This window comes from Cyanistes caeruleus, chromosome 3 (genome assembly GCF_971803275.1).
Source record: "Cyanistes caeruleus chromosome 3, bCyaCae1.hap1.1, whole genome shotgun sequence".
In the NCBI taxonomy this organism is placed as follows: Eukaryota; Metazoa; Chordata; class Aves; order Passeriformes; family Paridae; genus Cyanistes; species Cyanistes caeruleus.
The window spans coordinates 30,327,641-30,345,952 of record NC_141703.1 but is presented as its reverse complement, the minus strand read 5'-3'; the positions used below and the strand labels follow the sequence as shown (position 1 = coordinate 30,345,952).

At 43.0% G+C, this 18,312-nt stretch overlaps 1 long non-coding RNA gene across 1 annotated transcript; it reads left to right on the top strand.

Moving 5' to 3' along the window:
• Positions 1-14,937: 14,937 nt before the first annotated feature.
• On the top strand, positions 14,938-17,891 carry LOC111922758 (uncharacterized). The gene is made up of 3 exons (XR_002860707.2): positions 14,938-15,298; positions 15,788-15,921; positions 16,029-17,891. It is a non-coding gene; the product is annotated as an uncharacterized LOC111922758 (long non-coding RNA).
• The last annotated feature ends 421 nt before the right edge of the window (positions 17,892-18,312 follow it).

Sequence of the window (18,312 nt, the reverse complement as noted above, 5' to 3'; positions counted from 1 at the left end):
CAGGTCTCTTGTTATTATTTTAGTAGTAAAATGCTGCTTTTTTCAAAAAATTGAAATATGAAGTGGTCTTAAGTGCACTGTTATTAACAAACTTAAATTGTACAAATTGGATCTAAATGGCTGTTCTTAAATAATTATTTATGGCACTTAAATGAGCAATCTCTCAGCCTCCTGTGCTCAGGCCTCTGACAGCCTGGACTTCTCAGAGAGCTGGGGGAGGGTACCCACGATGTGGGTGCTTCTGAAGGTGGTATGTGGTCCTCTGCAGAGATGTGCTGGCACCAGAGGGACAACATGAGGCTATAAGCTGGGGTTCCAGGCATCTTGAGAGAGTCCTGGAGGATGGCCAGCCTCCCCTGGGACCTGCTGAGTCCAGAATTCCACTTTTGAGTTAGCAGCACTATTTTGCCTTTCACAAGGGCTGAGCTTCCTGCACCATCTTGCCTGCTAATTGCAGAATAAAATTCAAGATGGTGGTTCTTAAGTGTGGAACTGCTGATTTCTTCACACAGAAGTCAGGTGTTCCTACAGTAGTGCCATTGCCAAATGGTCGGGAGGATGACGTTTGAGGATCTGACATCTTGCTATATTAAAGACTTTCATTTTCCAGCTACAGTAATAATAACTGAAGCCATAGAAGAGCATAAACTTAAATACCACCCTGATTATAGATCTGCTGACACTTGAAGCTGCTTAATTATTTTGGGTTGGATTTAATGCCTACCTACACTTTCAGTTGGTCTACACTCAGGCTAATGATCTCCAAGAGCTTTTGCTAATGAGGCTGGCCCGATGACATTTTGTTATATTGCTGATGGATTCTGTGGGTGGATGGTACAGAATGCAATACCCAATAAGCATTGATATTTTCAAAATTTTTTTTATCAGTTTGTAGTGACTTTCAAACATGATTCCTGCACTCTGAGACAAATCAGTGTGTAGTCCAAACAACTAACTGTTCCTTCAGGTGAGGTTGTAAGATCCTGATGGAGATCTTCCTCTTTGAGATGTGAATGATGATTTGAGTCTCACTTGTCTCCTTTCTTTTCTCCTATGTGTTTTTTGGCAGAATAGCTAAAATACTAATCTTGTGCAAGTGAGTCAAATGCAGCACAACAGAAACTGATGAATCCTGATTATTATTACATAGCAGCACTCTTCTTGTGACATGGGACTATCCCAAATGCTATCAGATTTGATGCTTCACTGTGCTCACCTACAACTTCATACAGTCTAGGAAAAAAACTCTTCCTCCCCATAGACGCCTACACTGCGTATTTTGCTTCTTTTGCTTGTTCACATTGAATTGTGCTTTTGAGTGACCTCTGATCACATGGACTGCATTCCTTTTGGAGGAAACTAGAGGAGGTAGGGGTGAATGAAAAGGAGAGGTGGGACTTAAGACTGTTTCCTTTGCAATCTCTTCTTCCAGCAGGGTTTTAAAGCCATACCTGCCTTCCCCTTTTGTGTGTGGTCTAATGGGGTTTTGTGGGCTCTTGGACCACTGAGAGGACTGAGGTTCTGAAGAGAACCAGGGCTGCATGTAGGTTGTCCCAGGCTGCTTAGCTGTGGGGAGCCAGATATCCTGTGCCTGGGAATGATAACTGCCACCCCAGGTAGTAGTTTTGTCTTTCCTGGAAAAGAAGTGGGCCTGGTCTGCCTGGGAGGTTTATGCAGGGGAAGGGGGAGAGTACCTGCTCCCTGCTGTCGGAGCTATAGCAGGGGCTGCCTTGCAGTTTCATAGGCAGCTGTATTTTGGAACAGCAATTCAGGAGAAATGGAGACATTTTGATCTCCATCTTTTATCCTTAACTGCTTAATCTGCTGAAATGTTGGAGGATGTCACTGGAGCATGCCATGCTGAAAGGGGCAGATGTGAGAATCCTCACAAACCAGAAGAGGCTGAATATCCTGCCCAGCTGATGAGACCCACACAGAGCATCATTTCAAATGGTATCTATGCTTCTCACTCTTTGGCTAGGTGTGAAAACAGCTTTTTGTAACGTTATTATTTTTCCTGCCAATCATATTGCCGTGCTCAAGGCCTTTTGTAGAAATTAGGTCTCTGCAGGAAACAGATAACGAGGTCTGTTTAACCTTTTGGCAGAGCAGGAGCTGTGGAAACACAGTTAAGGGAATGAGCTTTAGCTTAAAAGGAAGCTGGCTGCTAAATAGCAAACCAAAACAGCCGATTAATATACATTGCAGAAAGGGTAATATAATGGGAAAAAATAACTGGAGACTATGAACTCTCATTTACTAAGGCTTGGGGCACTGTTGCTAAATGCACATCAATATTTTTGCAGCCTGTCAACAGTTGGTGTCAGATCAATGCTCACTTTTCATCGATGTGAGAAGGGTCTTTGTGTCAGCTACCATGGGAGAAATGAGAGGCAGTGGTCCTGTAAACAGTGCTGAGGCTTGTATGAGTTACTGTCCTGTGTACTGCTGTGAGGGCATCCCTGACTCATCCCACACTGCAGCCGTGCCAGGAGGGGGAGTAGCCCTGGGCCATAGACAGGGGCAGGTGATTTGCCATTAGTGGACAGTCACTGGAGTTTTTTGTGTGGAATGTAAGTGCACCACTAGCAATAAAGAGATCTCTTCATGGTGCAAGTCTGAAGTCTGCTGCTTAGCCAGGACATGAGTAGTTACATTAGGTTCATGGCAGGCTGCCCTGATCTGGATAAGTTACCATTCTGATTTTTTAATTTTTTTTCCCCCAAAATCTTTTCACAATATGGACTCCCCAAACCTGCAGGGCAGTGTTCTACATCAATTTCACATGCAGAGGGAAAGCCAGGTGTTACACAAACAGGGCAAGCCATGGTTAAGCTGGCAGTTCTCCAGGTACTGAATCCAGCCAGGTCCCACAGTCAGGGACCTGTACATAGGTGGAATCATCTGTAGGACTGTGGCTGCAGAAAGTGAAATGAGAGTTCTTCGAATGGTTCTGCTGTCCTGTACCTGTTTTGGCCAGGTCCTACTTTCCCAGGGTTCAGCTCAGCCTCTCCTGCCTCCTCCTTGTGGCTGTTCTATCAGCTGCTTTCCCAAATATGCCCAGGTGGATATTTGATTTGCCTTGTTGCCAGGAGTAATTTAACTTAGGTGAGATGACTCACTATGAGAAATCTGGGTGTGTGCATCCAGCTCTGTTGGATCAGTGCACAGGATGGGCACACAATGCTAAGCCACAACTTAGCCTGACATCTGAACATTAGTATTTATGTTTGTAGAGTTCATGAAGAAAGCCATCTTGATCTACAGTAATTCTCATGAAAGTTAAGGTGCAGTTTTTATTCCTGTTTTAAAAACTCAAGTTCAGAATAAGTTGACTTTGTGCTCTAGAAATCTGGGGAAGTTGATCTGCTTTGCTCACAGGCAATGAGAAATGAAAATTCTAACAGAAATGTCAGTAACTTGGTTTTGAGTCACTCTACTTTTGCAAAGGGGATAAAATCCCTCACCATTTTATGAACGTTTTGCTGCACATTTGTTGGGATTGGATCATGTCTAAAGAAACTTTTCTCTCACTGAGATCAAAGGAGAATTCTTCCCTCTCATTGTAAAACTAACATATTCCCTGTCAATTGTTTGGAAGGCAGTTGAACTCATTTCTCATTTCTCATTACAGCCCATTATAAATCACTCCTCATTTCAATCTCATTTAGTTAATTCGGTCATCAAAGGGTTGTAGGAGGCATAAAGTATTTTATTGATGTATTTAGCTCTTAACAGAATTAAAAAGAAATATTGAACTTCTTAGGTCTCTTGATTTGCAGATGGCTCTTGTGATGCAGGAAAAAGCTTCATTCCTTCCTGTAGAAGGCAGACACATTAAAAAATGAAAACCAAGCAGCAAGAGACTCTCAGCAAAAGACTCTCTCCAGGCTTCTGTGGGAGACAGATGAACAATATGACTTGTTTTCATATACCATGTTAAAAATTTCATCTCTTGACAACATGCCAAATTTTTCAGGACTTCAGATTAATTTGAATTTACAGAGCTGACTGAAGAAACTGAGGTCTGATAAAAATGTCAAGAAAAATATCAATTCTGAAGTTGTTTTTATTTAATACTTCAAATGTTAAATAAAGAAGAAATTGTGTTCTAAGGCAGAACAGTTCATATAAAAGGTATTAATGGACAATGAGATATATGAAATTATGCATATTTGTAAGCGTCTGCTGCAATATGTCTCCTATAAAAAATATTCCAGTACTCCATCAAACACAAAGCTAATTCTTGTGAAGGCAAAAATTACAGTATTTGCTAGTGAGAGCAAGTCTTGAATTTTCAGACAGCCATTGCCTACCCCCACAGAAAGTGACTCATGCTATAGCATGTGTCATCCTGATCCCCCTCCCCTCAATATCCATGGGAGTACTTTCATTTACAAGGAGGGCAGCAAAGACAGGTACTGAACTCCTTCTTGCATGATGGCAGCTTGTCCTTCTGGGAATTTGTACAGACCATTTGGGGATGTTGGGAAGCTTCATTAATTACCTGTCCATGTGTGGATGATTTCTGTTAAGCTGAAAGCAGAGATATCCTGGATCCTCCAAGCTGACTGTCACTTCTTGTGGTTTAGTTGTTGGCCTCAGGTAATTACAAGAGAAATTGTGAGGGCTGCCTCCATGGCAGAGAATCCCAGTAAAAGACACTTGCAAAGATCTGCCACAACAGTAAGGCATCAACTACAGTCTTTAACAAGAAAGTGCTGGTGATAAAAGGGTGCAAAGTTTTGTGGGATGTAGCAAAACCAGGAGAATACGCAAAATGTGGAGTTGGGTTTCCTGTCTGGTAAATGTCCCCAAACTTCTCCAGCTGTGGTGTGTTCACTCTGATTATGCCTGTCTAGAAAATTTAATAGTCCTGAGGAATGGGATGTGAACCAGATCTTATGAGGTGAACCAAGTCCAGATCAAAGGTTTCATCCTGGAAGAGCTTGAAGAACTTTTTTTTCTTGTCTTCCTTCTCCCACCCCCGGGACAAAAGTGAAGGTGAGAGCCCTTGATGTAGTGGAGAAGATGAAGGGCAAGAGGCACAGGCAGGATAAAAGGAGCTCAAATGGGAAGCTTAAAAGAGAAGTCTGGCCATTGCTGGAGAGGAAGCGTAAAGGTGAAGAAGATAATGAAGAAAAATTTTAGAGCTTGCATTATGATGAAGATTCAGGAGAATTTGGTGTTCTGGTAGACTGAGAGAAGCACTGTTCTCAAAGATGAACTTTGTGTACCTAGCTGGAGACTGTGCAGGATAGCAGAGTGGATGGCAGCATTAAATCACAGAGGAAATTTCATGCAGACCCATGAAAACTTCTTCCCTTACTTCAGTGTATAGGAATAAAAAAGGTAAGGATGCATGCTCTGATCCACAAAGAAATGCTGGGGGTGAGCAAGTGAGCACCACTAAGAGCAGAAATCAGGCATGTTTTCAATAAGTAAAACTGATTGGCAAAAATTTAATCATGTGCAATTCAAGCCAGGAAAAGATATTGCTGTATTATTTGCATGCTAATAAGCTGTCTTTAGCATAAGCTCAGGAAAAGCTATGAATCTCTCAGGTGAGAAGCACTGTTTATATAGTTTTACAAGACACAGTAAGCACTAGTGGCATCGTGGCATCTGGCACATGCTACAGATCCAGCCCAGTGGGTAATACAGGCTTTCTCTACATTATGATGTCAAATGGCATTTCCAGTTCAAAAACACTACTACACTGTCATTTTCAAAGTTAGCTGGTGCCCTGTGCATTTGTGTTGTATTATAAGAGATACCAGTTTCATTTAAATACAGTTGAGTAACAATCTCATCACTGGCTTATCCGTAGCAGTCCCACGTTGAATGCAGCTAGAAAAGGGAGGAGAATAAAAAACATCTCTTTGTCCTTTTACTGGCAAGTAGCTGACACTTCAGGCCTTACAACCTCAGGCATCTCCTGGTGACAAAATGGTGACCAAGGGTTTTGGTGGCCCTTCTGCAAAGCATACAAACCCCTGTCCTCTTCCTCTCCTGGTGGTAAGATAACCAGTGAGAGCATGGACATCTTCACAACTAAAATACCAGCATGCTTCTGTCACTCTGGGCTCCAATCAGGAAAATCTTTATCATCAAAGCCACACCATCTGTAACTGTCACTCAAATCTGTGTGGGATTTCACTCAAACACATGGGATTTCCCTGCAGAGGTGTCCAAGAAACTGGACCCTGGTTTGCACGTCATGAACCTTCTTCTGAAATGCAGATAGAGCCCTGGAGATCCAGGTGTTCAGCTGGATACAGGCAGGAGGAAAGTGAGAGTTTCTTGCAGTCTCAGCTTTCCTCCCTAGAGGTCCCCTCAGAAAGCCCAAGTAGTTTTCCCTGGCACAAAGGACCCCTTGGAATGGGGAAGTCCCTGCGGTGACAGAGGGGTTGCATTGTCCCCATGCAGTGTTGGTGCATTTCACTCCATCACCCCACCGAAAGGGGAGCGTGTGCAATCCCGAGTGAGGGAGGAGGGGACCCTGGCTGAGAGCAAGCAGCTGATGGGGTACTCAGGTCCACCAGGATCCAGGGAGTGCTTGGAGTCACTGGCTCACCCTCCAGCTTCGTTGGCAGACAAAAACTTACCTGGAGCAGACCTTTCCACATGAAGGAGATATTTAAGAGTGAGATGGCAAGATAGTGTTGAAGTCCTGAGAATTATGGGGGCCCTGATTTCTCACACACCACTGCAGAAGGACCCCTAGGCTGCTTTGATACACATTGCTCTGTGTTTTAGGAAGAACATGCTAATGGATGAGGCATGGAAATGGGATTGGCTTCTCCTGTTATAGCTGTGGCAACTTTCCCTTACACAAAAAACAAAGCTTCTCTGGGTCTCATATTCCTCACCAGCAGAATTCCTGGTGACCATATATTGGTATTTTAAATATTCTTCACGAGGAGAATGTTCCTGTTTACTGACCATATATTGGTATTTCAAGTTGTTCTGTAATTTATATCTGCAGTGAGCTATGAAGCACTGTGTGAGGGCAATTGCTGAACTAGAGTAGTTGTTTTTTTTATCAGTCCATCTGTGCCAGGTTTTCCTGCACAGGAGTTCTCTGCTATGGCTGTACTTACTGTGAGTCTGCATGGCTTCCAGCACATGCAGATAGTCTGTGAATAAATGCTGCTATTCCACTTGTTAAAGAACAAAAGCTTCTGTAGAACTTTGTCAGTCTTGGTTTTCCATTGTATTGATCTCGTTGTAATACAGCTGGCTTTCTCCATTAAATATACCTAATCAAGGTCCTGGGCAGACAAAAAGGAAAAATGTGCTAGCCCAGAAAGCAGTTCAGATCTTGTTATCATTGCATGATGACTGGAACAGCTGATGCTGTTTAGGGATACTTCTCCATTCAAGGGCTTGAACTCTGCTGGAGTTTTCATGAGAGGCAAGAAGGGTGACCAGGTTTTGCAGTATCACCTCTCACAAGCATGCCGGGTACTGAGTAAATGCAATTGTGCACAAGATGGCAGTGTTCTCCACGAAAAGGACCTTTCCTTCCCTCCTCGCTAAAGTCTGCCTGTGTGCTTTCAGACATAATCTGGTTTCAATAAAATACCAATGGCAGCATTTGAGGTGTTCAGTTCTACTCTGTGAATACAGAGAGTGAGATACGCATGCTATTTGTATGTTCAAATGTGTCTCACTGCAGACTTGTGTAAACCTGTGCACAGATGTCTAACAGCTCCAGTGGATGCACCTGACAGCAGATTGTTTTTTCTGCTTTCTGGCCTGACTGCTAGTGCACTTAAATCTAAAGTCTAGATTATTAACTCTGTAAGACTGTTCTTTGAGAAGAATAAATCTGCACCGTGTTGGTCACAATAGCTGACTGTAAACACTTCTGATTCACCCATCACCACAGATCCAGACATCTTGTCCACAAAAACTATCACATCTAATCAGTCTCCAGAAAGAACCTGGATCCAAATCCAGAAGACTGAGGTGTGAGCTTAACCTGTCTGTAGCAAGACGTGAAAGTCTTCACAGGACTGCAAGTTCCCTGTCGCTGTTCCTGTCTGAGGTAAGATCATTTTCATGCCTTTCTCCAGTATCATCTACACTCCTCTGGAGAAACACCTGCATAAATAGATTACTTTCACTGCATGAGCTACATGGATTATGCATTAATACTCACATGATTTACAGAGTAGGGAGCACCATGGACAAGAGGTGGATACCTCTAGACTGAGAAAATCATCTTAAGAATCTGAGGGCTAGTAGTGTTAAGACAGACCCAAAAACTTAAACAAAAAAAGTTGTATTGAATAACATTTTTTTATTGAAAAGACTATTCATCAATAGCAATCCAAACTGATCAGACAAATATGTGAGAGTCCCTTCAGGGATTTTTGATTTTCTGATCACTCAGAAGAGTCTGTCACTTGGCACTGCAGGTACCAACTGGGGTGGGTGGCTGCCACCTCGGTGGTGCAGAGACACCCTGGCAGGAGGCATGAGAACATCCTCCCTGTGCCTGTGGACATCGGCCCCCTCAGCAGGCACTGCTGTGGAGCAGCAGCACCCCCTCATCTCCTGACAGCTGAGCTACCTGCGAGGATATTGGCTATCCCACTGCAGCTCTGCTCCATGGGGGAGCTGGATGGAGGCACTTGGGAGGACTTTCCAGGAGAGCAGCAGAATCTGCCATCTCTTCCAGCAGAAACCAATTTCTAGACTTGGTGAGGGCACATCAAGGTGCAGTCCCGTGCATCGCTCAGTAATTGAGGGTTAAGCACCCTCTTTCTGCACAAACAGCGGTGCATAATTGTTTGAGGAGCTTTTCAGTGTCTATCCCTCAGGAGCAGAGCAGGAGTGATTTTTAGCCCAAATGTGATACCTCTTAAAATGTTTTTGTCCCAACTCTCTGCTACAGGTGGCAATTCATCTTCACTTCATGGGTTCACTTTCCTCTGATCTTTCTGAAGACACATTTTTTCATAACAGTATTGCTTTGAAACTTTGTTTACAGATAAAGTCAAACCCCATTTTTTTATGGCTAAAGACCATCAAATATGAAGATGAGGGAAGAAATAAAACCTGGGCAGTTTAGAAATGAGAGCTGGACTCTGGCTGAGCACACTAAGAAATGGCCAAAGAGAACCCAGCTAGAACCTCTTTAGCTCATAGCATCCTATTAATAATGAGAGTGACAGGGTAGACATCATATCTTACAGTCAAGGGGGGAGGGTGTATGGCCTCTCAAGTCTTAGGATTTAATGTTGTGCTTTGCAGACCTGTAGATTCTCTGTGAGATTTCAGGATTCAATGTCTTGGTTGTTTGTTTATTGCTTGGATTGTGGATAGTCAGAACAGAAAAAACCCCCACATTTTGCCAAGGTGTAACTGAAGTTCCTTTAAATGGACTGTCCACTTCTCCTTCAGAGCCCTGCCCAAGTGGGATTCTGCAGTTTAGGTTTCTAAGCTTGGTTTTCTAATCTGCAGTAGGCACAATCCACAATTTGTACTGTTCATGTGGAGCAGAACTCCAAGGTGCTCTCCAGGGGCATATGCATGGCATAGGTGTCCACAGTGGGTCAGGAAATTTCTTGGTTTAGGTGTGTGCAGTGTCCACAAATAGCTATGGCCTGTGCCCACAGCCAGAGCACCCCATATATCTCTATTCCTGTATGTGATTGACATTCAGTTATTAGAACCTCCATAGAGCTTTTCAAACCTTAAATAACCCAGCCTCATAATCACTCTGGGAGGTAATTAAGCTGCCTGGTTATCAACAGTAGAACAGAAATGTGGAGTTGGGATCTAAATTTTGGATGAGATATCCTTTTTTTTTTTTTGCAGGTCAGGTCACAAAACATTAATACAAGGTAGTGTGGAGCAGGATTTCTGCTCCTATCATATCTCAACATCAATACTTGAGTTAGATGTTTAGGAAGCTCCAATATCCCAGCCCTGTTCTCAGAACATCTTCCCATAAGGCAGAATCCCAATGTATCTTGTTAGAAAAATGAACAGAACAGGATGTTTTATAAAATCCAAACTGTATCAACTGTACCAGATCATTGTAATTTGGAGAACATCACAGGCATGATTCCATGTCTCAATGCACTGTTAGTGTCTCTCTTTGTACGAGGTTTTACCATAATCTGTGATGGACTAAACTTTTTTTTTTTTTGCCATGGCAACCTCACTATGGTGATTTCAGGGTTAGGGAACTTTATATTTATCTTGACCAGCATGAGGAAGTCTGAGCCTCATTAACTGAGGAAGGTGGATGGATAGCATATGGAACACACCTCACACGAGACGGTGCTTCCCTTCCCAGGGCAACTGGGTCATTTGTATTATCTACATGAGCTCCGATTTTCCTTTTGGAAATACTGAGTTGCTAACTGCTCTCTCTGTCCCAAGGGAAGAAAATCCAGACAGATGGCTTCAGAGAAACCTTGCATCTTTAAGGGAAGATATCCTCCTGGAACAATAATTAATGCTGGTGGGACATTTTTTTCTTTCTTTTTTTTTTTTTTTTTGAGAAACTTGGAAAGAATTCAGTATCACCAGAGGGCATTAACACAGAGCCTTGCAGAGGACAGAAAAAGATAAAGAGGGGAAAAAATAGCTAGCACAAAGCAGTGATCCTATTAAAATGACATTGAAGAATTCTATTAGTGCTCTTTGCCCCCTCGCCTGCTGCCTTCGAAGATTCGAGGCGAAACACAAGTGCTTGTCAGTCAGACAAAGCCTACTAATAATCTCTGCTAAAAGGTGACATTCACAGACTGCAGAGGGACACACAGGGCTCCAGGCTCTGGGCTGACCACGTCAAGAGGCTGCTGGCAGAAACCCGTATCTGGCTGTGGGTGCCAGCAGCCCAGGCTGGAGGCAGAGGCTGGTGGGGCAGACATGGGTTAGGGCTGCTCACCACCCTGAGGCTCAGCAGCTCTGCCTGTATCAGTGGGTCTGAGTAGCACCACTGACACCGTGCCACTATTGTCTCCACAGGAAAGGAGCCTGGCATTATGCAGGCTTTTATGGAGCACTGGGCAAGTGGGGTGAACTTCATCCTCATTCTACCATAGCTGAAACACCTTTCTCTGCTGCTATGCAAGGGTCTCTGGTAAAACCTCATCCCTATTCAAATGGCACTGTTTTGAGCTTTGGATGTGTCGACTCTTATTGTTGATGAGGGTCATTAGAAGCACACAAGTATAAGGGAAGAAAAGCGAGATCCTAAGCTGTTCTTTTCAAACAGAAGGAACAACTACCTTGGATGTGTTGCCCAGTTTGACACTGTGTGCTATATCCCAGGGTTCTCCAAAACAGTGGTGACTTTGGGAACCAGGAAAACTGAGACTAAGGGTTGCTCTCTGCCAAAGATCACTGGTAAAACACAAGAACTCATTCCTCACTAGCAGCTAAACCTTCTTTTAACTTCCTGAACCTCTTCTGCCGGTACATTTCAGCAAATATTTGTTTATGTGAGAGTATCTAGTGCACCATGCACAGGATTAAGAATGTTTTCTTTTCCTAGACACATTCAAATTAAATCTTGATTTCTATTAATTTCTCTCTCACACAGTCTTTTTAGTAATAAAGTCTGCTTGGATGAGGATCAAAGGGATAGTTTATTGCTCTTTGTGAAAAACTAGGTTCTCTGGAAATAACTGAACGTACCACAGAAAACTCATACACCATCTTGTCTGTTTTACTCAGCAGAGATAATGCCTCAGCTGGAGTACTTTGTGTAGCACTGGGCACTGCATCCCAGAGAGATACAGCCTAGCTGGAGTGAATCCAGAAGGGATGCAGGAAGGATCAGAGGGCTTGAAATCATGACCTACCAGAAAGAATTACTCCATTTGGGCTGCTTTTCTTAAAGAAAAGAAGATTAAGGATGGGGGAAGGGAGAATGATAATATTCCTCAAATATGCAAAAGACTGCTGCTGAGAGAAGAGGAAAAAAAATTTTCTCCCTTGTGAAAAGCAAAAGAAATAATAGGTTCATATTGCAGCAAGAATAACTTAAGTTAGGCATTACGTAAAAGCTCTCTAACAGGATGGAAAATGAAGCACTAGACAGGATCATCTGGGGAGACATGCCACAGACCTCACTGGGAGTCTTTAAAACCAAATTAAGTAACTGTTCCTCTTGGACAAAGGAAAGGAACAGATGACTTCGGGAGTTATAGGCATTATTATTAATTTGACATTTTATAGGAAAGTAATTCACCTGGAAATTCAGCTACTGGTAAAGTGGCAAGTTTAAAAAGAAAATAATAAACTTTTTATTAATGCTTTTCTATAGCTTAGAAACTTTAAAAATCATCCTTTCAAGATTTACTGGGCACATCTTATTAAAACATTAAAAGGTAACACAAAAACGGCAGCACATAAAGGGGAGACTTTGTATGTTTCGGATGCACTTGGCATTTCTGAGCCACTGATGTACCGAGGGGCACTTGGAGCAGTGTTGCTCTCCAGAAAGCTCACCTCTTTCCAGATCATCCAAGTGAGGAAGGCAGATTTCCTGCCTTCTTCAGGGAGCCTGGAACTGCCAAAGGTGGTGTGGAGAGTATTATCGGGGCAATCCAGAAAGGAGAGTTACACCTGCTCTAAATGGTGGCTAAGCACTGAGCTGGAATGTCAGAGGATAGAAATGGAAAGAGGTGATAAGAAGATTGCCAAGTTGGCCCCTGCAGCTGAAAACATCCTGGCAAAAGTCCTCCCCTGCTTCTCTGCTGCAACCTCTCAATCACTCTTGGTACAGCCCTTGTAATGCTCTGCCAAATAGGATTACACTCCAGCAGAGGGAGAATTTACACATTCCATAGGACTTGATGACATAGCAATTGATAAGGGCATGCCACTGTATTAACTGGAAAAAAATCCATATCTATTAGGGGCTGGCTGGGTAAGAAAGGAGAGTTACATCCCCCTGCTTGGTTTCAAGCCCAAGCAACCTTTGTCTGTGTGCAGGGAGAGTCTCCTTGCGAGCCTTGTGCTTGTTAGAATTTAATTGCTTGCTGGTTGTGCTGCTGGCGAACTGGTGCAAATAGAGATGATCCCTCATTAATGCAGAAGCTTACATGAGGCCAGCTCCAAGGAATAATTGCAGTCGTGTCTAAACACTCTCTGGTCCAAGTTTCCTTAAACCAGAACGGCATTTTATTAACATATCTGAACAGAAGGAAAACTCAGAATTAAATCGGTCTGGTAACTGTTTCCTCACCCTCTAGATACTTTTCAAAGTAGTTCTTTTGAGCTTGTCTTAGAGGATATTTGTGTTCTGGAACTGCTTAGAAATCCATTTGGAAACACATCACCAGGCAAGAGGTCAAGGGGCCAATAGCCACTATTAATTGACTTGCAGCCAGGCAGGAGAAGAAACGCTGCCCTTCAGCCTGGCTGGGATGGAGACAGTGCAGCACAGCAGTAAACAGCTGCAAAGAGCCATCAGGGATGGAGAAAGCTACACCTACCTTTTGCATTTTGAGCCTTGTGTGGAGAAAAAATGTGAAAAGCAAATGAGAAAACTCCACTTGCAGGAAGATACACGTGGATTTCTTCTCTTCCTCTTCTGAAGCTGAACACGTCAGTCCTCTTTCGCACGCGACGCGAGCTGCATGTTGAGACACCTTGTGATTATAAACTCTCCTCAGCTGAAAATTACTGAGGGTCAAGGAATCTGGGGACTCGTGGGGTGACGTGATTGGCAGGACAATTAGGTCTGGACTGTGTTCTTTCATTTCTACTGGAAACTTGGTGTAATTACAGCTCCTGCCTCTGGCCTGTGCGATGCCAGAGGTTGGATGAGGTGATCAGAATCCTCCTTCTGGCCGTAAAATCTATTAACCTTGCTTTGCACTGCACATGGCTCAGGCACACAGAAATTCAATACCTGTCCACCATCTGAAAGCTCTCTTGTCAATGAGGGAGAAATAGAAGTACTGAGGTGAGCAGGGTTTCTCTCCGTTTTCTTCCATTGAAATTGCTGGAAAGGAGCTCTCAGGTGAGGGAAGCAGGGCTGTGTTTTGGAGGCTCTAGGACAAGACTTGGGAGGAGTGAGCCCCTCAGCTGGGGTGCTCTGCAGACCTGCTTGGCAAGTGATGGATATAGGGATCCCCATGCTCACTAAATGTGCTGCTTCCTTGTTTAAAGGGGATGGAAAAGGAAAATCTGGTGGGGATTTGCTACCCTCTCTTATAAAAGGAATGCTCTTGAGTACAGGAAAATAGGCTGTCCCAGAAACAGGCCAGAAAATCACCATACTCCAGAGACTGTAATCTTTATTTTTGCACATACAGGGCAGAAGGATTTTTTGAGCGAGGATCCTGCTTATTTACCAGCTTTCTGAGAGAGTAGTTTTTGGAGAAAGGGGCTAGTGAGACTTTCTAGTTAGTTTGGTAATCTGCCTTAACAAATGGGAGATTCATCTGCCTTAAGTTTGGTATCTAAAGGCTGAAGTGTTCAAGCCTGGGCCAGCCAGACTTTTACTCCCTTTCTAGGAAAAACAGAAGAAGAGATGGCAAAGACAGGAAAGACTACTGACCCTCTGGAGATGCCCATTTCCCTGTATCAGCTACACAGGGAGCCTGGGGTGACCACTTCAGGCTTCAACACCTAACTTTCAGGAATCCAAGGTTAGGTAAGATACAGAGTAGCCATCAGAGTAAAACTGTCATGCCTTTCACAGATGATATTAATGTCATTAGAGAAAAAAAGTGCCACTGAGTGATCAATCCTTAGCTTAACTAGCTCCAAGCTATAAAGTCAGACAGCTCCAGCTGGAGGCCAAATCCAGCCTGTGGGCTGACTCCATCTGTCTTATTGTGCCTCTGCCGTGACTGGGTGGTGGGATGGGAGGTGATGGGGAGCAGCTGTTTGCACCCTGGGGGAAGTCCTGCGGTTCCTCCTGTTTCTACTGTGCTTAAGTGCAGCCAAACCCTCAGCTCAGGGAGGTGCTGTGTCCACATGGCCTGCGAGGGGAGGCTCCAAATGGGCCTCTGGGCTCCAGGAACACAAAACAAAGCTTGGACCACCCTGTGAATTAAGTCATTCTTCCTGGCCAGAAAGAGACTTAGGAAAGTAAACATCTTGAAGCTTGTATTGCACAGCTCTTCTTTCAAAAGTCCAAATTAAGTGCTTGGATGTGCAGCCTGTGCTGAGAGGTAGCATTTGTGTGGCTGGGGTTCTTGCAATTTCCTTTGGAGGAATTTTCACAAAGAAAACAGAAGTTTGTGTTTTCTGACATTTGCTTTAACCAAAAGGCATTGTGAGGACTTTTACAGAATACCAATTATCCTCACAGGTTAGTGAGTGAGAGCTATGTACTTCATGTTGGCTGAGGTCACTGCACAGCAGGAAAAAGAATCAGAGCTATTCACAAACAGCCTATCCCAGAGCTGCAAATCTGATTTCTCCACTTTAGCTAGATGAGGGTTGTTAGCAGAAGTAGCATCTCTCCTTACATTCACTGATTCAGTTAGAAAAGAGTAGATTAGTTGTTGGGCTGTGATCAAGGTCTGAAACAGAACCTGGCAACCAGAAGAAGAGCTTCTGTTCCCTGGGGCTCATCTGGGCTAATTTTTTTTTTTTTTCCCCAGCTACATCAGCCAATCTAGGAAGAAATATTACCTCACTATTAACGATGACTTACATTTATCTCTGACAATCACAGCTATTGCAACATTGCTCTTAATTCCTATCATTATTCAAAAATTGCAAGGCTCAGAAGCCTCTAAAAATACTCTTTGTGCCTTTGTGTTTGTCAACAGCTTTATGTGCTTATGTTTTGCAGGTGATGCTGTTCATGCCTGGGAAACTGGTGCCATGAGACAGGTTGTGCTCTTGGGTGGCCAGAGAAAACCTATCTGCCCCATGCTGGGCTCAGGGAGAGCTGGGTGCTCCAACTGGTCCGAGTATGGCTCAGAGGTGAGGTTTTATCAAAGCAAAGCAATCCTTTATCTCAGAGAATCCTTTCCCTAAGATTCCTCTGTCTTGAGAAAGCTGTGGAGCAAAACAAAGCCTTTCCTCCGTAGGTACCACGCAACAAGCACACCTGCCTGGCAGCGGATGGACACCCACAGCACAAAGCAAGAGGACAAGAGGGATTTCCTGAAGCAAATCCAGGACTTGCTGAGAGACAGACACCACCACTCTGAGCTATAGGAGGGACAGACCATCTCCTATGACTGTTTTCTGAGTGGATCACTGAAAGCATGAATGAGCATTGTAATGTTATAGCACATCTTTTCAGTGGTGTGGAGCACAAAAATCCTATTTTCATATGGCAGTAATATGCAGTGTTTAACAAAAATATATAAAGAAATTCAAGGTAAATTGGAGAGATTTACTCTAAATTTTTACTCATGCTATCTCTAATTCAGCAGACAGGTTTTCTGCTCCTCTCTCTAGTATGAAACAAAGGGTATATCTCTAATATCTCTAAAGCTGTACAGAACAGAATTTAGCCACCTACACAGCTTTAATCAAACATCTTTCACTACTTGAAAAGGGAATTTATCGAGGTAACAGCTTTTAAATTGACCACACTAGTGTTTCTGGGATAAGCCCTCCATCATTTCTTGGTATTTGTCTCCATCTGCCACATTAACCTTCCTCTGATTTCTCTCCTAAATGTCGGTTCAGCAGGGTCAGAGGCAGCCACAACGTGGCCAGGAGGACTCTGATGTGGTGCAGCTCTTTCCTCATTACCTGATTTGGCACACATTCGTGTAGCAGCTGAGACTGCTGCTCCTGAAACTTCCCCAGTTAGTTTGTCCCTTAAACAGAAGAACAGTGAAAAATGTCACTCTTCTTGATGAATACAGTTCTGCCACAGATGATCTAAGTCCCAGTCCTGTAACTCCTCAGTAGTGTGTATCATCACTCTCTTTAACATTTCTATTGCTCTACACCACAACTACGTAGGCAATGTCTGTGCTGCAAACAAAAGAGGGTTAGGTACCAATGCCTTATCCTAAAGTCAGGTGGCTTATTTGGTACAGCTCCTGTATAAATATATATTTCCCATGCTGCAAGACTACTTACTTCAGTTTACAGAAGCTGAAGGAGAGAGTATCTGCTGTCTTTTCTAAATTTCAGTCCGTGTAGTCCTTAGCTCTAAGTTGTTTGAAGCATAGTGTATAGATGTAGCATGTAAAATGAAACTTCTCATCAAACTCTATATTGAAATAGTAGATTTTAATGCTAGGAAGAGTTCATGCTCAATTAATGGTAGCCTTGACTCAAAACAATATTTAGGAAGTACATACAGGCACATGCATATGCATGCACACACTACCTGCTCCTCTTTCTTAAGTTCTCTGGTCACTACATGTAAAGTGGAATCCTTATTTCTTTAAATAACTCATTTCTTCCTCTTTCAATGAACTTACTCATGCTCTTTGAACTTCAAGGTAGAAAAATCAAAAGCAGTCACTGTGTCTCTTAGGAGTTCTTGACCTACTTTGTACTGATCAGTTCTCATCTCCTACAGAAATGTGGAAACTGTGTCAGAAGGATTTACACAATAAGATGTTGAGAATGTTTCTTCTTTTAACTTTATGCATTTCAAGGAAGAGAACCTGAATGCAATATGCACAATCTTTAATACAATTGTGGGAAAAATGTCCATGCAACAGATAATGTAAAAGATCTTCTGTGGGCTCAATGAATTGTCTTGTGTAATTCAGAAAAGAGTCTTTGCATTCTTTCATGTTGGCAATAAAATCAGAACTATTGTAGAATGATTTTGTTGGCAGAAAAAGGGGAAATTTGAAAACTTGGGGGAAGGAGGTAAAGCAAAATATTTTCTCACTTGAAGATAAAGTTCCACTAATCAGTCACTGATCAATGGTGTGGGATAAAGGCTCATAATAAATGTAATGATCTATTATGAACAGAGGAGTTCATATTTTTTAAATGTTGCCAAATAATCAATGATCTGGTTAGACTACCCACCCCTCAACCTGTCAAATGCCCATTAATTAAATCAGCAGTCCAGGACACTGATACACAGAGATTGGGACAAATTAGGTTTCATTGTGAGATATACCTTGAATTCTCTCCAAAACAAAGAAGGAAAACTAGCTACCTTCACAGCCTTTTTCTGTCCCCATTCCTCATTCTCTGCCTGGCACTTCCATAGCAATAGGAATTTCTCCCCCTGGCAGGCTCTGAGGACCACATCTAGGAATGCCACACAGTAAGAAATTACAGTCACACAAAACTTTGGCACGGTGAATATACAACCTGCTGGAGAAGTAGCATCCTGCAGTAATCAGAAGGAGTTTTTGTTAATGTCTTCAGGGGCTTTTCTCA